The sequence below is a fragment of the Lissotriton vulgaris genome, chromosome 8, assembly GCF_964263255.1.
Source record: "Lissotriton vulgaris chromosome 8, aLisVul1.2, whole genome shotgun sequence".
In the NCBI taxonomy this organism is placed as follows: Eukaryota; Metazoa; Chordata; class Amphibia; order Caudata; family Salamandridae; genus Lissotriton; species Lissotriton vulgaris.
Genome location: NC_141696.1, coordinates 271068122 through 271095719, shown reverse-complemented (window position 1 = coordinate 271095719; position 27598 = coordinate 271068122).

Below are 27598 nucleotides of genomic sequence, written 5' to 3'. Positions count from 1 at the left end.
CTTATCTTTGTTTGCTGATGAGGAAGTGCCTGGGCACACAAGGTACAATTTGTGGCCCTGATGGAAGGACAGTGCACCAGCAAGGCAATGCAAGACTTAGGGAAGGACTTGAGTTTAATGCGCAGGTGCTGCTCCTCTGGTGCCTGTTTTAGATTAGAGTGAAGAACACTGGTGCACTGCTCTGGACACTGGACAGGATAGTTGAGGGTATATGCTCTGGAGGGAGGTTTCCCTATCCTGAAAGTAGAAGGATTGTTTTAGTAAGGACAACAATTTTTCCCAGTCGGGTTGCCCTTGTCCAACTCTACTGTGGGAGACAACAATTGATGGATGATAGGATCCTGCCTGTGATGCTCTTGAAGGATACAGGAAAGAAGAAACTCCCTCTGGCTGGTTGTATAGTGGCTCCAATTTCCCCAGTACTTTCCCTTTCATAACGTATCCCTTTGGCCGATTATCCTTGATGAAGAGCAGCCTTTTTCAGCTCCATGCCCCACACCACATGGCTCCGCTCGGTCCTCCTGGCCCACAAAGACTTAAGTGATATTTGTAATATGTATTTTGCTTGCTTTGATGATTGTATTTGGAATACTGTTCTTTCTAGAAGAGATATATCCTGTGCATGCTTGGATAAAATACTACACCAACACCCCCAGGGCATATCATTGGCACCACAGAAAGAAGAGCACCGGAAGTCCTATAGAGATAATGTTTTTATTCATACGATGCATCAAACTTGTGCTGTTTATAATACGAAAATTGTTGGGTAAGTGGGTTGATACCTCCCGTCACACATAAAAGTGAAAAACTGCTCCTTGTACCTCTGTCTTACATTAATGGCTGTGAGGGTTTGGTTTGTTCTACTCAGCTTTGTTAGTCCATTCTCCAAGCCTGACTCCCTGGATCTTAAGAGGCACAGTTCCCACTCTATGTCAATGAAAGTATATCCTCAGCATAGATTCACGTATGGTACCTCCTCTGCCGATGGGCGATTTGAGTATTTTTGAATTCCTACCTTGCAGCGATGGAGAAGGGTAGAAAGCTCAATAGGACAGGGATAGACAGAGATAGGTCTTGCAGTTTAATGTATCAGAATATTACCAAGCTCGTAATGTCATAGAGGACAAACCTATACCTCTGGAGGTTGCAGATGTACCAGCTCCTTTTTGTATTCAGGGAATGGGAACAGTGGATGTGGGGAATAGCAGATGCAACACCACCTCCATACTGACACTGCCAAAAAGTCCACCATTGATCCTACCCCCAATGTTAATTTTATTTGTGGAGACCGTGGTTATGTGTGGTTACCCGAGGGATGGTCTGGGCGATGTTACCTTTCCTACCTTCTTCTCACATTATATCTGGCTCCTCCTGACTACCACAGAATACATTGTCCGCAGCGTAGGGATGTCTCAGTTTCCCAAGCTAAGAGAGTTGTATACCCAGATGACATTGACCAGAAAGATACCTCCCTGCAGGAATGTACTGATACAATGAAGGGTCTTATACCCTTTTGGGGCCCCTTGTTCAATAGTCGTAATATTAGGTGTCTTGCAAGTGTAGTTGAGGAAGTCATTAATACTACTGCGGGTATACTGACCAATATTACAGTTGAGCTCCATGCTACAAGACTTATCTCGCTCCAAAATAGAAAGGTGTTGGATGTTATCTTAGCCAAAAGGGATGGAGCATGTTGTGTCATAGGCAGCAGTTACTGTGTATACATTCCTGATAGCGCCCAAATGTCTTTTCTGCTATACAGAAATTGCACAAACTTGCCTCAGATAATACAGGAGGACAATGGTTCATGGTCTCTTTCAGGATGGCTCTGGGGTTTGTTAATATCCGGGGGTTGGAAGATTCTGCTTGTCCTAATAGGTATTGCAGGTATAATTTATACTTGTTGCTTGTGCATTCACTGTCCCCCGGCCTGCTGCACTTACTGTGCTACCAAGCTTACACCAACTCCTAGACTTCCTGGCCACAATAATAATGTCTCCAACATGATGCTGCAAGAAGTTCAGTCAATTATGCTTATTGATGAAGGACTGTTTGATTATTGAAAACCTTGCCATGTTACTATCCTATTCTGATTGGTGGCCGATTATCTAATTGTAAAGACCCTGCCGGATAGCAATAAAGGTTTTAGCCACACATGCTAAAAGGAAGGTATGTTAGAATTAAAATTCCCCATTCTAATATCGTATTCAGCAAGTTATATTAGATTAGCAATGTGTGACTAAAGGTTATGTAATTATGCTCACGTTAGGCAACCCGCTGAGGTATCCCAGTAACATGAAAGCTTTTGTTAGCGAGTGTGATTCCATTTTGTATTTCTCAATACTTATTAGACTGTCTCTGCTGAGCCCGTATTAGGCCTTAGAATTCAGAATAGCTTGCCTCAGCAGAAATCTATATTTCATTATGTTTATTTACTCTGTCCAAGGCTGCAGTTCGACTTGCTAACAAGACAATTATTCTGCTTTGCATTCCATTGCACACATGCAATCCTGCTCCTATGTTAGGAGATGCTGAGATTCGGCACAGTGGCCTTGGGCCACTGATAGCATGCCCATCAGGCAGGTGTTGCCTCATCTCTCGGTACCTCCTTTGTTCGTGTCTGGATCAGGCCGGTACTTTCCCACCAGAGGCATGGCCAAAGTCTCTTAAAGGGTTTATCTTCTATTAGCGAATGTTGGGGGTCAGTCCCCTCGACAACATCTTATGGTGATTGTCTGACTGGGCTCCTCTGCAGAAAATAACAATAAATGCATACGTTTTCATTCTCTAGTGTCTGATTGACTCTTCATCATGTCCTTCAGTGTAATCTTAGACGTTCATTTTCTGTCTTTGGTTATCTTTACAAGATTGGACAACTTTAGAATTTGGCTTGGAGTTAGTAGAAGTGTGTGATAATAAAACTGGATTGGAACCCATCACATGCTCATTGAAAATTATTAATTTGAAGACTGAACCCAGTCTTTTGGTTCACTCATCAAAATGTAGTGGGCAAGCCAAGATCCTGGGAACAAGTAACAATTGTAGTTTTGGTTCTTCAGCTTCAACAAACTGTCGCATCTTGTGCAGATATGAAGCAAGTTGTATAAATGTTTTTATGCTCATGAACAGCCCAAATAGCAGTGTACGCCTGCAGAAATGTTTTTTGCTATTTTCTAAACCTATTTTAGGAATCAGTATTATTTTAACGGCTTCTAAAATACGTTTGGACTCCATATGGATTCAGTACTTGGAAGGGCATAGTGGGTGTGTCCCTTTTAAAAGCCTAATTGATACAAGTTCAGCCTCGTGTACCTTAAGGAAAATGGGCTGATTTAAAAAAAATATATAAATATATATATATATATATATATATTACATCATTCATGACATGGTCAGTGACATCACTGATGACATCACTGATGACATCTCATATGACATCACTGATGACATCTCAAATGACATCACTGATGACATCACTGATGACATCTCATTTGACATTACTGATCACATCACTGATGATATCATTCATGTGATAATACGATGAACCTCTTCAGACTCTAATATAACCTTAGATACAATCAGTGTAAATAGACACTCACAGACTGTCACTCATCCATGGAGTTACTCACACACCTAGTCAGTCATGCAAAGAATCAATCACACCTCCATTTCCTCAACTATACAGTTATACAAACTTTACTTATTCAAACATATACTAACACATATTTACTCTCTTATACAATCCCTGATACAAGTTCACAATGATCCATACAGCCACTCACACATTCACTGGCTCTTATGCACAGTTATTTATATATGTCAACTCTCACATGTACTGTGTTTTACATATGTACTTACTTTGACATGTAGCACTGAGATATCCATTCACTCACCAATACACTCATGCACACAGTCAACCACCCATACAGCTGTTTCCACATGCACTTTTGAAACCATACATCTAGTGAATCAACTGCTCACACATCTATGCACAGAGTCATACACCTCCCAGCCACCCACACACACACTCAGTCTCCCATACAAATACTTGGGCAACCAATCAATAACCCATATAGTTACTCATATAGCTACTTATCAACACATGCAACAGTTTACAGAACAACAGACATAATGATGCACAAATTAAGACAGTTTAGTCACTAACCCATGGACTCAGTGAGACACATTTAATCACTCACTCATACAGTCAGTCATGCACCTACTAAATCCTTCATCCAGACACTTATACATCCACTCATTCTTCAATATGTAAGACATATTTTAACTTTACAGAAACATACAGTCACTGGATGTTGTCATCAGTGATGTCATCAGTGATGTCATTTGAGATGTCATCAGTGATGTCATCAGTGATGTCACTGACCATGTCATGAATGATGTAATATGTGACATCATCAGCAGTGGATTGCGGGTGCGCGATATATAGTTAGTGCAACTAACTATATATGGAATTTCAATGGTTTTGTGTGAGTAAAATTAGGTTTTGTAAATGCGAATTCCTAACTATATATGGTCTATAACCTATGGTTTTTTCAGTGAATTTTCAAGGTTTTGTAAATGCTAATTCCTAACTATATATGGTCTATAACCTATGGTTTTTTCAGTGAATTTTCAAGGTTTTGTAAATGCTAATTCCTAGCTATATATGGTCTATAGCCTATGGTTTTTTCAGTGAATATATATATACATACATATATAAACATATATCATCTGTATATCTATATAAATACAAACATAAATGCATGCATACATATACTTATATGCATACAGATGCATGTTATTTACATGAAAGTTGAAAAAACACTAATAAAAGCAAAGCTAAAAAGCCACCTCATTACAAACAGAATGGCTTTAACTTAAACGAGGGCGAGATCTATTGCATTTTCAATGCTTGTTTACTTTGGTTCCATCAAGAAGGCATTCAGATGTGTCACACATTTGCCATAAATTCTGAATGTTAGCACTCTAGATTCACATTAGATCACTGTAGTAAAGCTACTGCTCACCAGGGACGTCTGCTGCTGGTATTCAAAGTGCATGTTTCAGTCTGCATGTCAGAATTTTTTTAATGAAATAGAAGAGGATTTGAGAAGTCACTCAAAATGATCCCTAATTTTTCTTTCTGAAGCACTAATCATACTTTCTATGGCAAAATTAACCCCCTCATGTTGTTCCTTTTTAAATTGAGTGTTTTCAGACTTACCACTTCATTCCAATCAAGATGGCTTCTGGTGTGCCATACTTTTGTCATAAGTAAGACTGTAAGCGCTCTAGTTGTTCTTTAGAACACTCTGGGACATTCTGTCATTGGGCTATACTTGGGGTACATCTGGGTGATATTTGGGCTACATTTAGGCTCTTTTGTCTCTGGTGGCCATCTTGGGAGACTGTATGTCAGAATTTTTTAATAAAATTGAAGAGGGTTTGAGAAGTCACTCAAAATGTGCCCTAATTTTTCTTTCTGCAGCACTAATCATAATTCATATGGCAAAATATACCCCCTCATTTTGTTCCTTTTTAAATTAAATGTTTTAAGAGTTACCACTTTATTCCAATCAAGATGGCTTCAGGTGTGCCATACCTTTGTAATAAGTAGGACTGTTAGCGCTCTAGTTGTTCTTTAGGACACTCCGGGACATTCTGTCATTGGGCTATACTTGGGCTACATCTGGGTGATATTTGGGCTACATTTGGGCTCTTTTGTCTCTGGTGGCCATTTTGGGAGACTGCATGTCAGAATTTTTTAATGAAATAGAAGAGGATTTGAAAAGTCACTCAAAATGTGCCCTAATTTTTCTTTCTGCAGCACTAATAATACCTTCTATTGCATAATATACCCCCTCATTTTGTTCCTTTTTAAATTAAATGTTTTAAGAGTTACCACTTTATTCCCATCACGATGGCTCCAGGTGTGCTATACCTTTGTAATAAGTAGGACTGTTAGCGCTCTAGTTGTTCTTTAGAACACTCTGGGACATTCTGTCATTGGGCTATACTTGGGCTACATCTGGGTGATATTTGGGCTACATTTGGGCTCTTTTGTCTCTGGTGGCCATTTTGGGAGACTGCATGTCAGAATGTTTTAATGAAATAGAAAAGGATTTGAGAAGTCACTCAAAATGTGCCCTAATTTTTCATTCTGCAGCACTAATCATACTTTCTATGGCAAAATATACCCCCTCATGTTGTTTCTTTTTAAATTAAATGTTTTAAGAGTTACCACTTTATTCCAATCAAGATGGCTTCAGGTGTGCCATACCTTTGTAATAAGTAGGACTGTTAGCGCTCTAGTTGTTCTTTAGAACACTCTAGGAGGCTGCAGTAGAACACAAAGGAATCAACTGACAGTCTCTGTCCTTGTTGGATGTACATGTTTTACTGAGAATGTCAGACTTCATTTTCACATGACTGAGAAAGATAATGTGAATTTACAGAAAATATGCTTTCAGTTTAGCTTATAGATCCCCTTCCAAACCACTGTGGGAAAATCATGAGATATTAGTTTTCTTTCAAACAATATTCATGATATCACAGCAGAAGGTTTTTTCACATGGTAAAATCACCTTAGAACCCACCACAATTCCTAAAACGAGTATGGTACCATCAACAAATGATTTATAATGTAACTAAAGTCCTAAAACCCTCTATTACCTACAATGCTTTTTAATGAGGTGCTATCATGTATATTGGTCCCAAGATGGCTGCCAACACTTCTTGGATGAAGTGCTGACAGCCAATCAGATCAGATGTGTGGTTAGGCTCCGCCCAGATATATATCTTTTTTTGAACCTAAATTACTCAAAATCCACTGGAGCACATATATTGAGACCTAGCAAAGGCACATCGGGCTAACAGTCCCTACAATTTTGCCAAGTTTCGTGCAAATCCATTCAGCCGTTCGAGCTAAAAGTGAGGCCAACCGCCCTATGGAAATTAACATGGGAAAAACGCGTTTTGGGACCCCCCTTTTTTCTCGGCCCCCCCTTGATGAAACCCCCCCAAATTGTCAGGGGCTGCTCAGGAACAAAATGTTCCATTTTCCTGAAAATTTCAGCCAATTCCGTCCACAAACGCCAAAGTTACTAGACATAGAATTTTCAAAAATCCCATAGAGAAAAAATCCTAACTATATATACCTACTGGCGACCGCCAGTAGGTAATATATATATATATATATATATATTACCTACTGGCGATAGCCAGTAGGTATATATAGTTAGGATTTTTTTCCTATGGGATTTTTGAAAATTCTATGTCGAATAACTTTGGCGTTTGAGGACAGAATTGGCTGAAATTTTCAGGAAAATGGAACATTTTGTTTCTGAGCAGCCCCTAAAAATTTGGGGGGGTTTCGTCAAGGGGGGGCCGAGAAAAAAGGGGGGTCCCAAAACGTGTTTTTCCCATGCAATTTTCCATAGGGCGGTTGGCCTCACTTTTAGCCTGAACGGCTGAATGGATTTACACCAAACTTGGCAAAATTGTAGGGACTGGTAGCCCGATGTGCCTTTGCTATGTCTCAAAATAGGCTCCAGTGGTTTTTACGAAAATTAACTTTGAAAAATATATATTGGGCTACATTGGGCTATATATATGTTGGAGCCCAAATGTAGCCCAATATAGCCCAATGTAGCCCAATGTAGCCCAAAGATGGCCACCAGAGACAAAAAAAACAAATGTAGCCCAAATATCAGCCAGATGTAGCCCAACTATAGCCCAATGACAGAATGTCCCAGAGTGTTCTAAAGAACAACTAGAGTGCTAACAGTCCTACTTATTACAAAGGTATGGCACACCTGAAGCCATCTTGATTGGAATAAAGTGGTAACTCTTAAAACCTTTAATTTAAAAAGGAACAAAATGAGGGGGTTCATTTTGCCATAGAAAGTATGATTAGCGAATATATGACGAAATCCCGCATACCATCAGTCCGCAAAAAAAATCCCGCATGTACTATTAGGCCGCAAATTAAAATAACGAAAACTTTTAGAACGAATATGCCTTTAGCATACACTAAACAACTAAACTACCCTAAACCCTAAAACACTACCCCCAGCATGACCCTACACTACACAAACAGTACAACACTACCCTAAACCCTAAAACACTACCCCCAGCATGACCCTACACTACGCAAACACTACAACACTACCCAAAACCCTAAAACACTACACCCCAGCATGACCCTACACTACGCAAACACTACAACACTACCCTAAAACACTACCCCCAGCATGACCCTACACTACGCAAACACTACAACACAACCCTAAACCCTAAAACACTACCCCCAGCATGACCCTACACTACGCAAACACTACAACACTACCCTAAACCCTAAAACACTACCCCCAGCATGACCCTACACTACGCAAACACTACAACACTACCCAAAACCCTAAAACACTACACCCCAGCATGACCATACACTACGCAAACACTACAACACTACCCTAAACCCTAAAACACTACCCCCAGCATGACCCTACACTACGCAAACACTACAACACTACCCAAAACCCTAAAACACTACACCCCAGCATGACCCTACACTACGCAAACACTGCAACACTACCCTAAACCCTAAAACACTACCCCCAGCATGACCCTACACTACGCAAACACTACAACACTACCCTAAACCCTAAAACACTACCCCCAGCATGACCCTACACTACGCAAACACTACAACACTACCCTAAACCCTAAAACACTACCCCCAGCATGACCCTACACTACGCAAACACTACAACACTACCCAAAACCCTAAAACACTACCCCCAGCATGACCCTACACTACGCAAACACTACAACACTACCCAAAACCCTAAAACACTACCCCCAGCATGACCCTACACTACTCAAACACTACAACACTACCCAAAACCCTAAAACACTACCCCCCAGCATGACCCTACACTACGCAAACACTACAACACTACCCAAAACCCTAAAACACTACCCCCAGCATGACCCTACACTACGCAAACACTACAACACTACCCAAAACCCTAAAACACTACCCCCAGCATGACCCTTCACTACGCAAACACTACAACACTACCCAAAACCCTAAAACACTACCCCCAGCATGACCCTACACTACGCAAACACTACAACACTACCCAAAACCCTAAAACACTAGCCCCAGCATGACCCTACACTACGCAAACACTACAACACTACCCAAAACCCTAAAACACTACCCCCAGCATGACCCTACACTACGCAAACACTACAACACTATCCTAAACCCTAAAACACTAGCCCCAGCATGACCCTACACTACGCAAACACTACAACACTACCCTAAAACACTACCCCCAGCATGACCCTACACTACACAAACACTACAACACAACCCTAAACCCTAAAACACTACCCCCAGCATGACCCTACACTACGCAAACACTACAACACAACCCTAAACCCTAAAACACTACCCCCAGCATGACCCTACACTACGCAAACACTACAACACTACCCTAAACCCTAAAACACTACCCCCAGCATGACCCTACACTACGCAAACACTACAACACTACCCAAAACCCTAAAACACTACACCCCAGCATGACCATACACTACGCAAACACTACAACACTACCCTAAACCCTAAAACACTACCCCCAGCATGACCCTACACTACGCAAACACTACAACACTACCCAAAACCCTAAAACACTACACCCCAGCATGACCCTACACTACGCAAACACTGCAACACTACCCTAAACCCTAAAACACTACCCCCAGCATGACCCTACACTACGCAAACACTACAACACTACCCTAAACCCTAAAACACTACCCCCAGCATGACCCTACACTATGCAAAAACTACAACACTACCCTAAACCCTAAAACACTACCCCCAGCATGACCCTACACTACGCAAACACTACAACACTACCCTAAACCCTAAAACACTACCCCCAGCATGACCCTACACTACGCAAACACTACAACACTACCCAAAACCCTAAAACACTACCCCCAGCATGACCCTACACTACGCAAACACTACAACACTACCCAAAACCCTAAAACACTACCCCCAGCATGACCCTACACTACGCAAACACTACAACACTACCCAAAACCCTAAAACACTACCCCCCAGCATGACCCTACACTACGCAAACACTACAACACTACCCAAAACCCTAAAACACTACCCCCAGCATGACCCTACACTACGCAAACACTACAACACTACCCAAAACCCTAAAACACTACCCCCAGCATGACCCTTCACTACGCAAACACTACAACACTACAACACTACCCAAAACCCTAAAACACTACCCCCAGCATGACCCTACACTACGCAAACACTACAACACTACCCAAAACCCTAAAACACTAGCCCCAGCATGACCCTACACTACGCAAACACTACAACACTACCCAAAACCCTAAAACACTAGCCCCAGCATGACCCTACACTACGCAAACACTACAACACTACCCAAAACCCTAAAACACTACCCCCAGCATGACCCTACACTACCCAAACACTACAACACTATCCTAAACCCTAAAACACTACGCCCAGCATGACCCTACACTACGCAAACACTACAACACTACCCTAAACCCTAAAACACTAGCCCCAGCATGACCCTACACTACGCAAACACTACAACACTACCCTAAACCCTAAAACACTACCCCCAGCATGACCCTACACTACGCAAACACTACAACACAACCCTAAACCCTAAAACATTACCACCAGCATGAACCTACACTACGCAAACACTACAACACAACCCTAAACCCTAAAACATTACCCCCAGCATGACCCTACACTAAACAACCACCACAACTCTACACTACACTAACACAACACTACACTACACAACACTACACTACACTACACAATCACTAACCCACGAAAAAATTAACACAAACCCACTTACCTCTCTCGTCATCGTGGTTTTCACAATGCAAATGCATTTACCATACATGCCTTTAAAACATAATTCTTTGTAAAGGCATGCGCGATAAATGCACATGCGTTTTGAAAAAATGCGGGATAATGGTATGCGAGGTCAATGACCTTGCGGGATAATGGTATGCGGACTGAAAGTCTGCGGGATAAAAAATGCGGGAAAATGGCTGCAAACCATGATTAGCAGCAGACTTCCCTGGTGAGCACTAGCTTTACTACAGTGATCTAATGAGCAACTAGAGTGCTAACATTCAGAATTTATGGCAAATGTGTGAAACATCTGAATGCCTTCTTGATAGAACCAAAGTAAACAAACATTGAAAATGCAATAGATCTCGCCCTCGTTTAAGTTAAAGCCATTCTGTTTGTAATGAGGTGGCTTTTTAGCTTTGCTTTTATTAGTGTTTTTAAAACTTTCATGTAAATAACATGCATATGTATGCATATATGTATATGTATGCATGCATTTATATTTATATAGATATGCAGATTATATATGTTTATATATGTATATTACCTACTGGCGATAGCCAGTGGGTATATATAGTTAGGATTTTTTCTCTATGGGATTTCTGAAAATTCTATATCTAATAATTTTGGCGTTTGTGGACGGAATTGGCTGAAATTTTCAGGAAAATGGCACATTTTGTTTCTGAGCAGCCCCTGAAAATTTGGGGGGGTTTCGTCAAGGGGGGGGCCGAGAAACAAGGGGGGTCCCAAAACACGTTTTTCCCATTCATTTTTCCATAGGGCGGTTGGACTCACTTTTAGCTCGAACGGCTGAATAGATTTACATGAAACTTGGCAAAATTGTAGATATGGTTTGCCCGACGTGCCTTTGCTATGTCTCAATATATGTGCTCCAGTGGATTTTGAGAAATTAACGTTTAAAAAAAAATATATATCTGTGACAGCGCTCCGGTTAGCGCCCCGGTTTGCGTACCTGACGCGTAACGGAACTTCGCGAAGCGAAGCTGATTGGCTCTCCGGTGTCTGTCAACATTCTGAACAGTCCGGAGCGGCCGCCATCTTGTCTCTCGGTACGATCGAGAGACAAGATGTGGTGAAAAACGAAGGGGGAAATGAAGGAAAGGGGGCAAGGTAGACCACTCCTGACCCCCTAGGATTGATGAGGGGGATATTAATGTGCCCCGCGGGGCAAAAAAAAATAAAATAATTTTTTTGCGATTTTACGCCGTAGAGGCGCATTCCGGTACGCGAACCGGGCAGCTCACCGGGCAGCTCACCGGGCAGCTAACCGGCAGCGTAGCTGTCAACATTGTAAACAGTCCGGAGCGGCCGCCATCTTGTCGCTCGGTAGGTTCGAGAGACAAGATGTGGTGAAAAAAGAAGGGGGAAATGAAGGAAAGGGGGCAAGGTAAACCCCTCCTGACCCCCTAGGATTGATGAGGGGGATATTAAAGTCCCCCGCGATTTTTCGCGGTAGAGGCGCTTCCCGGTACGCGAACCGGGCAGCTAACCGGCAGCGTAACGGGAGTCCGCCATCTTGTGTTTTGGGAGCGTCCGGTTCGCGTACCGGGTAGCGTCCCGGTAAGCGTAACAAGGGGAAAACCAAGAGAAACAGTAAAAAAAAAATTAAGGGAATAGATTTCCAGCAAACTTGACAAAATTGTAGGGACTGTTTGTTTGATGTGCCTTTGCAAGGCCTCAAGATATGTGCACGTGTGGATTTTGTCTAATTAAGGTTAAAAAAAATATATATATCTGTAAGCGTGCTCCGGCACGCTTACGTTACGGGTTATGTTTGCGCTACAGAGCCGATACGTCACGGTTATGCGACGCGTCATGAGGCGTCTCACGTGGCTACGTGATCCGTCACGTAATAAAGAATATATTTTACAGCTATAGATATTAGCTTTTAAAAAACCAATGAAATTCACTGAAAAAACCATAGGTTATAGACCATATATAGTTAGGAATTTGCATTTACAAAACCTTGAAAATTCACTGAAAAAACCATAGGTTAGAGACCATATATAGTTAGCTGGACATTTTATTGACATAAAACCAATGAAATTCCATATATAGTTAGTTGCACTAACTATATATCGCGCACCCGCAATCCACTGCTGATGATGTCACATATTACATCATTCATGACATGGTCAGTGACATCACTGATGACATCACTGATGACATTTCAAATGACATCACTGATGACATCACTGATGACATCTCAAATGACATCACTGATGACATCATGACACACCAATACCAGTTACTACATACGCACTCACTGATTCCTACGTCTACACACACATTCACTCATTCACCCATACAATCACTCATACATACAGTGACTCATTATTACAACACTATCATATGCACTCATACACCTATGCAGACACTCACACACTGCCACTCATCCATGGAGTTACTCACACATCTAGTCAGTCCTGTAAAGAATCAATCACACTTCCATTTCCTCATCTATACAGTTAAACACAGAACACCATACTTCAGTAACATCACTGATGACATCACTGATGACATCTCAAATGACATCACTGATGACATCTCAAATGACATCACTGATGACATCATGACACACCAATACCAGTTACTACATACGCACTCACTGATTCCTACGTCTACACACACATTCACTCATTCACCCATACAATCACTCATACATACAGTCACTCATTAATACAAGACTATCATATGCACTCATACACCTAGTCAGTCCTGTGAAGAATCAATCACACTTCGATTTCCTCATCTATACAGTTAAACACAGAACACCATACTTTTCACACATATACTAACACATACTTACTCTCTTATACAAACACTGATACAAGTACACATTGATATGCATAGAGTCACACACCTCCCAGCCAGCCACACACACACTCAGTCTTCCATACATCCACTCATTCTTCAATATGTAAAACATATTTAAACTTTACAAAAACACACAGACACTAGATGATGTCATCAGTGATGTCATTTGAGATGTCATCAGTGATGTCATCAGTGATGTCATTTGAGATGTCATCAGTGATGTCATCAGTGATGTCACTGACCATGTCATGAATGATGTAATATGTGACATCATCAGCAGTGGATTGCGGGTGCGCGATATATAGTTAGTGCAACTAACTATATATGGAATTTCATTGGTTTTATGTCAATAAAATGTCCAGCTAACTATATATGGTCTCTAACCTATGGTTTTTTCAGTGAATATATATATATATATATATATATATATATATATATATATTCCGCTCCGTGGGGTTGTCCAAAAAGCGGGTAGCACTCGAGCCTGCGTGCGCCTTCCCCAAGGCGTTAGTTGGTATGGGCAGTTGCGTGCTTGTAATAGGCCCGACGCGTTTCGGAAATTTATTTTCCTCAACAGGGGCCAGCAGTAAAGTGCACGACGTCTACCGTCTCCCTTTATGAAACCAAGCAAGTGCTTGTGGGAGATGTAGTCCATATTATCCTGGATGGATACACTTTCGAATTACTGCTTGTTCCAAAGGCTCTAACATGAGCCCCCAAACATCACTCCTGTCCTCATCCGTCGCGCAGCTCCACATGTGAGACTCCTTGGATAGAGGGTCTCGTGGCCCCCGTTTCTTCGGGGTGATGCTACCCAGCGGCAGGACCGCCGCTAATATATTCCGCTCCGTGGGGTTGTCCAAAAAGCAGGTAGCACTCGAGCCTGCGTGCGCCTTCCCCAAGGCGTTAGTTGGTATGGGCAGTTGCGTGCTTGTAATAGGCCCAACGCGTTTCGGAAATTTATTTTCCTCATCAGGGGCCAGCAGTAAAGTGCACGACGTCTACCGTCTCCCTATTACAAGCACGCAACTGCCCATACCAACTAACGCCTTGGGGTAGGCGCATGCAGGCTCGAGTGCTACCCGCTTTTTGGACAACCCCACGGAGCGGAATATATATATATATATATATATATATATATATATATATATATATATATATATATATATATATATTAGTAATCATAACCTTCATTTGAAAAGCTATCAGAGACATGGTAGTCCTGTGACCCTTGCATATCATTATCCCTGTAAATCAAATCGAGTGGCTATTTACGACCTACCGCATGAATAAAAAATGTTACTCATTCAGATTTGGAATTTGAACATAGTTTGGGTCCACACAGGTAGTAAAAATACTGGTCCCAAATTGAGACTGCTTTATGCGATGTAATAGTACACCTGACTCTTAGTTATCCCAATCTCTTTGCTCCTTTATCGTTTTATGAGAAGTTTGATACAGGCTCACTACCAAATTTGGCTAAAAGGGAACTAATGGCAGGTAATGACTATCTGGTACACCATGGTCCATGGATAATGAATCATCATGTGTACGTAGGTGCACTTTCTGCATGGTTGTCCACTAACCTTTTGCCAAGTACTTGATGCAATTTGACTCAATGTGCCCTCGGTCCCTGCCAATCAGGTTCCCAGGGCCTGTGTTCTTTCCGTAAACGGTACCATTGTTTCCACAACTGGCACAACTCTAGCCTACCTGCAAATCCCTTGTGAGGGTACATGGGAAGGGTAGCCAGTGAAAGGCCTCTGAGGGCAGCAGCATATATGATGCCACCCTCAGAGACTTCTCACCACAACCAGGCACTACTGCCATCGTAGCCTGTATGTTGTGGTTCAACTAAATGTGAAGATTCTACATAACATAAATCCTTGTATGTCATGCCTGTCCAGTTCTGCATGCGATATAGGTAAGTCACCCTTAAGGCTAGGTGCCCTATACCTCATGTGTGAGGACCTATTTGCATGAGCATACAGGTCCCTATAATATCTAAAGCCATTTTTAGATATTATAAGTGTGCATTAAAGCCATCCTGAGTATATGTCCTAGAATCTGATGATTTCAAGTTTCAAAGCACCATAATGGCTTTACTGAATCCTGGGATGCTTGGTTGCAAACATCTCAGAATATCTAACCTGCACTGGTTCCAGTGTCAGATTTATTATTCCATGCACTCAGAGATACCTTCTGGAGGGGACCCCTGAACCAACCAACCGCAGGTGGGTTCCTGACTGGTGAACACCAGGCTGCCACCACAAGACAGGTTTGTGGACCACTGGAGTTGGCTCCTTCAGTCCCTGGGCCCAGAAACATCACCTATCCTGGGCAGAAGTGTTCACACCTCCCCAGGTCAGGTAGAGCCTTCTGTGGCAGGAGAGCTCCAATGGCCTTACCTCATTTACAATGAGAACCCCAGCCTCTACTGCTATCAAAAGAAGGCCTCCTTGCTGTCTCATCCCCTCTTCAGCAGGAAGACATGAGGGAAAATCAGAACAGCCCAGTAGGTGTGCCCACCTCTGGTAACCCCATCCCTCGGGTGGGGGAGGTGAGGTGAAGCGCACTCATAATTACCAGCCATTTTGCAGATGGCAGTCACCTTCCAATCAGGGTCAGTGATTGTGCCCACTCACCCTTGTGGGGTGAGCATGCCTAGGGGGTATTCATCCTAAGGATAGTAGCCCACTCGCTACTACTTCAAGACCCATATAAATGATAGAAATGTGTCATACAAATTACTCGTAAACAGACCAAAACATTTGAAACAGCAGTATAAAAGAAGAGAAGACGTTTACATTGGAAGGAAAATAGTTGGGTTCCATATCCCAACTGATCCTCACCTTGAGTATTGATGTCACTTGAAGTGAGTGTCACTGGAATTCAATCAGGAGCTTCAGGTATACTCATCACTGGGGTTGCTTCTAAGCATTATTTTACTGGGTATGATTTAAAAATGTAAAACTAAAGCTCTACTTATTCAATTTTAGTAGTTTTGGTATTCTTTTACTTGTTACATTTAGTTCTATTTTCGAACTTGGTATGTGATTTTTTGTATGTGGTGTTTTCACTGTTTTACTGTCTGAAGGGTTGCACAAATACTTTACACATTGTCTTAAGTTAAGCATGGCTGCTCTGCGCCAAGCTACCAGAGGGTGAGCACAGGTGAATGTAGGGTTTTTCTGCTTCTTACCCTGATTAGGATTGTGATTGCTGTCTGACTTGGGCTCATACCCAGGTCAACCAACACCCCAGGCTGGCATATATGGGGATTTAAAAAAGGTGCAGCACAGCAAGTCACCTTGCTGCACTGCCCTACATCACAGTGAAAGGGCAGGAATGCAAGGTTTTTTTCTACCAGAGTGCATTCCTGTCCTTTCCCCCTGTGCTGGCACCCTTTTGGCATCCTAGCATCACTGCATGCACCCTTGCATCATGGTGCAAAGGTCCCTGTGTTGTCAGCAGGATTGTTTTTGTGTGGGAAGGGGCACCTTCTTGCACAAAAGCAATCCCGACCGGCTTGTTCCTATTTCTATGTGTGATGCAGAATGCAGCACACATAAAAAGAGGAAAAAAACAAGGAGTCATATGGATATATCTCCTATTTGAGCCTTCCCCGGGAAGGCATAAGGTTTTAATACTTCCTCAGGTTTACATGTTTTGTAATTCTGGGGAAGCATCAAAATCCATGGGTGTTGCATTGAAACATCCACTGCAACACCCATAAAACGCTTTTCTAGCACAGTGTAAGGCAACGCTGCCTTGCCTTATTGCATATTCATGATTCTATTCAAATCCACGCAAAGTAGGTTTGCGTGATCTTGTAAATATGATTTTTGAGTTTGCACTGCCGTAGCATCACAAAAAATAACTCTACCTTGGCGCACAGGGCCCATAAATATGCCCCCCCCCCACCCCAATTCTAACAGTTACAGTTTGGAGTTAATGTGTGGAAGTAGAAAATACATTGCTTCATTGGATATTTGATAAATCAAAGTGATGAGTCTGCCCAGAAATGTCTTAATATTCAGTCCAGTTCTTATCTGTCACACCTGGCAATAAACAGTGCAGACGTAATTCCTATTCATTTTCGATTTAAGTGTGCAAGAACAGGTATATAAAGTTTGAATGTTGTTTTGACGTTACTCATTCATTATGCACTTTATTTATTACTTCTTGTTGTCTTTTTATTCATTTTTATAATTCTTTGAGGTATTAGTGTAGAAGCATTCAGCAGAAAAATCCTCGTTTAGCTTTAGTCTTCAATCCATGAAAGACATGTAATGATATTCACCTATAAGCTTTCACTTAACGTCCGCGACTCTTCACCTCATTAATTGTATTTCCATTTGGAGCAATGTTGGTCAGCTATTTGAATAAAGCAGAAGGGAGAACGTTGATAACAAATGAGACTTAGAAAACACATTAATCCTCGGATGCTTTAAATGCATATTATGCACACAACAAATGTATCTAAGGACCCATGTAACTTACATGTCACTACCCTCTGTGCTTCTAATTGATTGCTCCATGTATTTTACAAAAGTAGTTGTTGCCAGAGTAACCGGTATATTACGTCATACGACCATTAATAAACTCTGAATTGAAGGTAAAGGAGCGAAAACAATGTTCTGAAAAATAAGGTTGTGTCTAGAAGTAAATCGAGATAGTTAGTGGTCCTTGGATTATTTTGACAGGTATTTAACAAATTAGTTCTCAGCCGTGGTAGATTGTATTGAAGGATTAACGCTAAAGATTTATAACACTGAACTTAAGAAACGATGAAAAGGCAAATAACTAAATCGGGTAATTAACAAATAAACTAAAGAATGTTTTATGGAACACTGATTGGTGGGAAAAGAGATTTAAAGATGTAAAAGTGAAAAGAAATGCATTTGTATGACATGTAGGTTCTAAATAGTCAAAAAAGTGGATGACTCTGTTTTTTCGTGCACCCTGCAAAAATCTGCATAACAAATTCAGAGGTAGTTAAAGACATAGGGGCATAATATCAAGCTTCTATCGCCACCACAACGTCACTTTTAGTGACATTCTGGTGGCGATAAGGTCAGCACCCTATTATCAAGGCAGCGTTAAGCCACTTAACGTGGCTTAAAGACACGTTAAGTGGCTTAACGCTGCCTTGATAATAGGGCCTCTTTCACGCTAAACTTAGCGTAAAAGGGGGCGTGCAGTGGGTGTTGCGGTGGGAGTTCCACCGCAGCACCCATTTAAGTCGACTCTGCTACCTATTATTATGTTTGGCGATAACAGATATTAGCGCTTAACTAAAGACCAGAAAAAAACATGGTCTTAAGGTGGCGAAACGAGGAGAAATACTTTATTTCTCCTCGTTTTTGCTTTTTACATGTGTGCTGCCTTGTGTACAGGAAGATGTCCCTTCCTGTACATGAACAAACCTTTTTTCAAAATGCCATTATGTAACTTGTATGTGTGCTGCATGGAGCAGCACACATGAAAGTTACCAAATGGCATTTTAGGTTTGTGTATGTGCAGGAAGGAACTCCTTCCTACACATATACAAACCTCCCTGCTCGCAGACACCCTTGCACTCTGGTGCAAGGGTGCCTGCGCTGGTGCTAAGTTGTGTAACTTAGCTCCATCAGAGGGGGGAACGCCAGGATGCATGATATCCTTGTTAATATGGTACAGGCTGGTGTTTCCGAAGTGGCGGAGTGAGGCGTCAAGCCAAGGTGGCTAATGCCTCTCTCTGCCACTTCCTCAGTAATATGCCCTTCAAAGTCCCAGAAGAAAAGGCTTTGAGTCCACTGGGTAAGCAGAGTAAGTAAAAGCTTTCATAAAATAATATGGTGCCTGATTTAAAGTTTGGTGAACGGTTATTCTTCCAGAAACTTGATCAAGAGCCTGTCTTCTATATTATGCATGTGTATAAAGGCGGATCAGATATCTGTCAGGTTGGTGACGGAGTACCCTTCCGTCAACCTCGAAATCAGACTCATAGTTTTCTTTTTTAAAATGTTTGCTGCAGATTTATATAGCGCGAACTCGACCCAAAGTCATTTGCGCGCTTTACATGAGAACCATTTACGTTACACAAGGATATATTCATTTTTCATCAAATCATGTAACGGAGAGTACTCCCGCCATGATGTTTAGACGCTGTGTATTGCAATACACGGCGTCTAAACATCATGGCGGGAGTACTCTTCGTTACATGATTTGGGAGTAATAACACTACCCTACTAGCTGGACCTGACTGACCAGCGCTGCAAAGATTTAATTGAATTTTCTCTGAGAAACACTGTGGACTTGCATATTGAGTCCCCTCTTAAGAACCACTGCATCTACCCCAAATTAGACGTCCGGTTGGATCATAATAAGAAACAAACAGAAGTGAATCCGATATTAGAACATTGATATATGGAAATTTTACCTAGTCCTATGCACAATCTGAGGACGAGATCTTTATAAACTCTTTGCTCTGAGGAAGTCAGTGGGTGTCTTATCTGCCCAGTACGAAACACGTGTTGGCTGTTTGGCTACATTGGAGGATACCAAGTCGAGAGGATCATCCCTCAGAATTTATGCTTGGTTGATCTACATAAAGAAAATAAAATAACTTTTTGTGTAAGGGCATTATCTGGAGGACTCATTTGGACATAAACCTTGAACTTAATTCTCGTTTACTACTGTAATTTGTTGCTCTGAACCATTTATTGCTTGTGCTAGAATACGACCCTGAACGTAAACATAATCAGTTTATGCTAATCTGATAGATATTTTCTGATGTCAAGATTAAAGCAGAAAATACAAGGCAACTGATATGGAAGATTTTAAATGACACCAGTTAATCATTTATGAGTTGGAGTCAAAGAATGGTTTGGAAATGAACTATCATAGTTGTTAATGCCATATTTTCTTGTATATTTTGAAAGTATGATACTCACACATGGGTAATCTTCAACCCGTTTTCAAATGTGTCAATTTAATGATTTGATGTCGTGTATCTAGGGTTTTTTCTTATTCTATTTGAAACTCATTGCATGTATCCTGTACCTCAAATTCTTACATTTTTGCTCACTGGTCTTTCTTTGCTTCCGTCCTTCCTTTTGTCTTTATTTCTTTCTTTGTTTTCTTTTCATTTTTAATTTGCATACTCGATTGTCATTCAAAAATGTGCCTTTTTTACCAAATGTAAACAGTAAATAATTTGCCACAAGATCTTTTAAAGATGCAGACAATGACCATTAAAACTTGAATTTCCAAAAGCAGGAGACGACAAACCCAATCAGCAGCACAGGGGTTTGTGAAATGTTGCAGAGGGTGCTCACTAGTCATGTAGCACATGAAGAACACTTTCACCAGCATGAAATCAAAAACCTACTTGCATTATCACCTCATATTAGACGCCTGGGGCTGTATACCGCTCACTTTTACTGTTTACGCCACAGCACCCCTTTTAGAAAGTGCTGTTGGCACCAACTGGAACAGTGCACTGTACTACAAAGAATTTGCTGCCTTTAGGACAGTCGCAAACTCTTGCTGCTCTGGGGGCAACGTGTTTCCCAGTGCAGGCTGCATGCTGCCTGTCCTTTGAAGAGGAGAGAGACATCCCCTTACAGGCAGATGTAATAACTGAAGGGGGATCCATGGGACCCCCTTTTTCTCCTGCAGCGGGCTGCCATTTGAGGCACAGTGTGGCACATTTTTTGTGCCGCACTTTCAGTGCACCTCCTAAAGGCATGTTTGCTTCTGACCCAATGTCTATAATATGGCGCGGGCACAAACCACATGTCATGAGTGATGTAATATGTAACATCATCAGCAGTGCATTGCAGGGGCAAGAGTTATAGTTAGCTCAGCTAACTTTAACAGCTGAATTTCACTGGTTTTGTACAAGTAAAATGTCAGCCTAACTATGATATCTGTGTAACCTTTGGTTTTTCCATGAATTTCTAAAGGGTTTTAAATGTTAATTCCTAACTATAACATCCCTGAAATCTATGCTTTTTTTAGTGAATGTCTAAGGTTTTTTAACTAGCTGTCACGTTTGAGATTGATGGAGAAAGAGGTCTGGGCCTCCGACCAGCTCTCAGGAATTCTGATGCATAGGACTTATAGGAGGTACCCGTTTTTTCTTAGTGCTTCAAAGTCCCATCAATCACATTTTTAGCTCATATCAAAAACTGTACTGGAAAGTAATTTGAGTCCTTCAGCTGCAGAAACGGGATTTAAGTGTCTTAAAAAAGACCAAACAACATGCACTGAAATCAGCTTTTAAAGCAATATTATTCACAGTAATGCTGCCTTTTAGGTTCACTTAAGAACTCAGCCAGAAACAGCCAAGAGAGCTGCAGAAAGATACAAGGGCAGTGCAGAAAGATGCAAGAAATGTGCAGAAACAGGCCTGAGAGGTACATCAACAGGCAATAGAGGTAAAGAAAGAGGCAATAGAGGTGCAGAAACAGGGAAGAGGGGTGCAGAAAGAGGCAAGAGAGGTGCAGAGAGAGGGAAGAAGGGTGCAGGAAGAGGCAAGAGAGGTGCAGACAGAGGGAAGAGGTATGCAGAAAGAGGCAAGAGGGATAGAGAAAGAAGCAAGAGAGGTGCAAAAAGAGAGAAGATGAGTTCAGAAAGGGTCAACAGGTTTGCAGAAACAGGCAAAAGAGGTACCGAAAAAGCAAACAGGGATGCAGGAAGAAGCAAGAGAGGTGCAGAAAGAAGCAAGAGAGTTGCAGAAAGAAGCAAAAAGGGTGAGGAAAGAAGCACAATGGTTTCAAAAAAAGCAAGAGAGGTGCAGAAACATGCAGAAGAGGTACCGAAAAAGCAAACAGGGATGCAGGAAGAAGCAAGAGAGGTGCAGAAAGAAGCAAGAGAGTTGCAGAAAGAGGCAAGAGAATTGTAGAAAGAAGCAACATAGGTGCAGAAAGATGGAAGATGAGTGCAGAAAGATGCAAGAGAGGAGCAGAAACAGGCAGAAGAGGTACCGAAAAAGCAAACAGGGATGCAGGAAAAACCAAGAGAGTTGCAGAAAGAAGCAAGAGGGTTGCAGAAAGGAGCAACAAGGATGAGGAAATAGGCAAAAGGGGTGCAGAAAAAAGGAAAATAGGTGCATAAAGAGGCAAGGGAGGTGAAAAACAGGTAAGAGAAGTACTGAAAGTGGCAAGACAAATGCTTAAAGAAGCAACAGAGGTGCAAAAAGAACCAAAAAAAATTATGATAGAGAAAGGCAAATTGCAGAAAGAAAGAGAAGAGGTGCAGAAATAAATAAGAGAAGTGCAGAAAGAGGCAATAGAGGTCCAGAAAGAGCAAATGAAATGCAGAAAGAAGCAGGAGAGGTGCAGAAAGAGGCAAATGAGGTACAAAAACATGCACGAGGGATACAGAGGGAGGCAGGAGAAGTGCAGAAAGAAGCAACAGAGATGAGGAAGGAGGCAAGAGAACTGCAGAAAGAGGCAAAAGAGTTGCATAAACAGGCAAGAGAGGTGCAGGAAGCAGGTACAGGGGTGTAGAGAGAGATAAGAGAGGTACAGAAAGAGGTAAGAGAGGTGCAGGACCAGGGGTGCAGAAAGAGGGAAGAAAGGTGCAGAAAGAGGAAAGAGGGGTACAGAAAGAGGCAAGAGAGGTGAAAACAGAAGAACAGGGGTGCAGTGAAAGGCAAGAGGGGCACATAAAAAAGTAAGACAAGTACAGAAAGAAGCAAGAGAATTGCAGAAAGAAGCAACAGAAGTGCAGAAAGAGGCAAGAGAAATGCAGAAAGAAGCAACAGAGTTACAGAAAGAGGCAACAGAAGTGCAGAAGGAGGCAAGACAGGTACACAAAGAGACAAGAGAGGTGCAGAAACAGACAAGAGAGGTGCAGAAAGAGGGAAGATGAGTGCAGAAAAAGCAACAACGGTGCCGAAGAAGGCAGGAAAACTGCAGAAAGAGCCAAGAAAATTACAGAAACAGGCAACTGACCTGCAGAAATATGGAACAAAGGTGCAGACAGAGGCAAGAGAAGTATATAAACTGGGAAGAGGGGTATAGAAAGAAGCCAGAGTGGTTCAGAAATGTCCTACAGAGATACAGAGAGAAGTAAGAGAAGTGCAGAAAGAACAGAGGTGCAGAAAGAGGCAAGAGGGATGCAGAAATTGGCAAGAGAATGCAGAAAGAATCAACAGAGGTGCAGAAAGAGGCAAGAGAACTGTAGACAGAGGGAAGAGAGGTGCAGAAAGAGGCAAGAGAGGTGCAGAAAGATGGAAGAGGGGAGCAGAAAGAGACAAGAGGGGTATAGAAAAAAGAAGAGAGGTGCAAAAAAGAGAAGAAGGGTTCAGAAAGGGGCAACAGGTTTGCAGAAACAGGCAGAAGAGGTACCGAGAAAGCAAACAGGGATGCAGGAAGAAGCAGGAGAGGTGCAGAAAGAAGCAAGAGAGGTGCATAAAGAAGCAACATGGGTGAGGAAAGAGGCAAGATGGTTTAAAAAAAAAGCAAGAGAGGTGCAGAAACATGCAGAAGAGGTACCGAAAAAGCAAACAGGGATGCAGGAAGAAGCAAGAGAGGTACAGAAAGAAACAAGAGAGGTGCAGAAAGAAGCAACAAGTGTGAGGAAAGAGGCAAGATGGTTTCAAAAAGAGGCAAGGGAAGTGCGGAAAAAAGCAACAGAAATGCAGAAAGAGGCAGGAGAATTGTAGAAAGAAGCAACATAGGTGCAGAAACATGCAAGATAAGTGCAGAAAGAAGCAAGAAAGTTGCAGAAAGAAGCAACAAGGGTGAGGAAATAGGCAAAAGGGGTACAGAAAAAAGGAAAATAGGTGAAAAAATAGGCAAGGGAGGTGAAAAACAGGTAAGAGAAGTACTGAAAGTGGCAAGAAAAGTGCTTAAAGAAGCAACAGAGGTGCAAAAAGAAATAAAAAAATTATGATAGACAGTAGCGGTCGGCAGTAGGTGTTTCTATAGGGCGGTGACGTGGGGAGGAGGAGGGGCAGGGTGGGGGGAAATAATGTATGGATTACTGAGTTTTACAGGTAAGTAAACATTTAAATACATAAAACGAATTTCGTTGCGCACACTGCATCACCAAATGTGATGCAGTGCGCGCAACGAAATTCGTTTTATGTATTTAAATGTTTACTTACCTGTAAAACTCCGTAATCCATACATTATTTCCCCCCACCCTGCCCCTCCTCCTGCCGACGTCACCGCCCTATAGAAACACCTACTGCCGACCGCTACTGATGATAGAGAAAGGCAAATTGCAGAAAGAAAGAGAAGAGGTGCAGAAAAAAAAACAAGAAAAGTGCAGAAATAGGCAAGAGAGGTCCAAAAAGAGGCAAGTGAAATGCAGAAAGAAGCAGGAGAGGAGCAGAAAGAGGCAATGAGGTACAAAAACATGCACGAGGGATACAAAGAGAGGCAAGAGAAGTGCAGAAATAAGCAACAGAGATGAGAAAGGAGGTAAGAGAACTGCAGAAAGAGGCAAGAGAGTTGCAGAAACAGGCAAGAGAGGTGCAGGAAGCAGGTACAGGGGTGTAGAGAGAGATAAGAGAGATACAGAAAGAGGCAAGAGAGGTGCAGGAAGAGGGGTGCAGAAAGAGGCAAGAAAGGTGCAGAAAGAGGAAAGAGGGGTACAGAAAGAGGCAAGAGATTTGAAAACAGAAGAACAGGGGTGCAGTGAAAGGCAAGAGGGGCACATAAAAAAGTAAGACAGGTACAGAAAGAAACAAGAGAATTGCAGAAAGAAGCAACAGAAGTGCAGAAGGAGGCAAGAGAAATGCAGAAAGAAGCAACAGAGTTACAGAAAGAGGCAACAGAAGTGCAGAAGGAGGCAAGAGAGGTACACAAAGAGACAAGAGAGGTGCAGAAACAGACAAGAGAAGTGCAGAAAGAGGGAAGATGAGTGCAGAAAAAGCAACAGAGGTGCCGAAGAAGGCAGGAAAACTGCAGAAAGATCCAAGAAAGTTACAAAAACAGGCAACTGACCTGCAGAAATATAGAACAAGGGTGCAGACAGAGGCAAGAGAAGTATATAAACTGGGAAGAGGGGTATAGAAAGAAGGAAGAGTGGTTCAGAAATGTCCTACAGAGATACAGAAAGAAGTAAGAGAAGTGCAGAAAGAACAGAGGTGCAGAAAGAGAAAAGAGGGATGCAGAAATTGGCAAGAGAATGTAGAAAGAAGCAACAGAGGTGCAGAAAGAGGCAAGAGAACTGTAGACAGAGGGAAGAGAGGTGTAAAAAGAGGCAAGAGAGGTGCAGAATGATGGATTAGGGGTGCAGAAAGAAGCAAGACGGGTGTAGAAAGAAGCAAGAGAGATGCATAAAAGAAGCAAGAGAAGTACAGAAAGAAGCAACGGAGGTGCAGAAAGAGGCACAAAAAGTACAGAAAGAGGTATGAGAGGTGCAGAAACAGCAAGAGAGTTTCTGAAAGAGGTAACAGGTTGAAAGTCTAAAGGACTGTTTGATTGTTATAATATGTTATAAAGAGCAAAAAATAAGTAAATCCCTCGTAATATTTAACATACATATTCACCCTGATTCTGGTTCACGAAGAACAATAGTTAAGTACCTAACAACTACGATATTGCAGCAATTGGATTATACTGAAAAAATGAGGGAGTGCAGGAACTGCCTGCACTGTTTCCAAAGGCACTCCGGTGGGAGAATATGCTCCAATTGGATTTTGACATTCAACCTGAGATCATCATTACGGGTGACTTCAACATGAACCTGATGTGGTTTTATATTAGAGATGACGAAGTACAACAACAGAACCATTTATAGTCAATCCCTAACTTTCCAGCTATAACGGATATTAAGGAAGGAAAGAAAGAAAAATCTGGTAAGAGTTTCTTAAAAGATTTAGAATCTATAGGCTTAAGGGTGCTAAATGGGCGTTTTCAACAAGACTCCCCACCTGCCTGGATGTATCAAGATGGCGATATCAAGTCCAGGCTAAATTACACAATAGCATCATTGGACTTATTTCAAAAAAATCTTTTTTACCAGTTAGGTGCAACAGACAGGAGTGATCACAACCAACAAATAATAGAGTTAAAAATAAATGGCATTAGGCATGTAAAATAGAGGACACTTCCGGGAGTCAGAACAATAGTAAATTATAAGAAACGTTATTGGTCAGAAAATACTAAAGATTAATTCATAGGCTGTGCACTAGCAATGCCAGAAACATACTTTGAAGGAGACGTATTCAATGCTATTGAAAAATGGTCCCTCTTTACAAAGAAATTAATCTCAACTCAAAAAGATGGCAATAAAGGGCAATAGAAAAGAAAACCACTGGCAATGGTTAAAATATCTTCTGAATGTCATCTATTAAAAACAGAGAGTAATAAAACCCTATAGTGAATAGTGAAGAAGCACCCAGGCAATTGAATCTATGGTGAAAAACTTAAAAGGATAAATGCAGAAGTAAGGAAATTGACCTGGAGAGACAAAATGCAAGCAAAACAAGAGCTGTGGGCAAAAGCTTTATTCTTGTAATAGAAGTAACACACGAGATTTCTGGGTACAAGTTATTAAACTAAATAGAGCTAGTAGGAAACCTACCTCCTTGACAATTGCTCAAACAGAATGGGTCACATTTTTAGATGCGCATTAAAATCACAATTCGGGTACAGGTATGAATTCCATTACTAAGAGCATATGAGAGGGAGAGGATAATAAGAATGCTGATATAATTGTAACGGAATGTCAGATGTGCAATCTCATTAAGAAACAGAGATCCAATGTTGTTATGTTATGTTATGTTAATTAATTTTTTGAGCGCACAGCTGCCCCAGCGAAGGGGCGTCCCGGCGCTATATCTGAGAAGGTAACATAACTAACAAA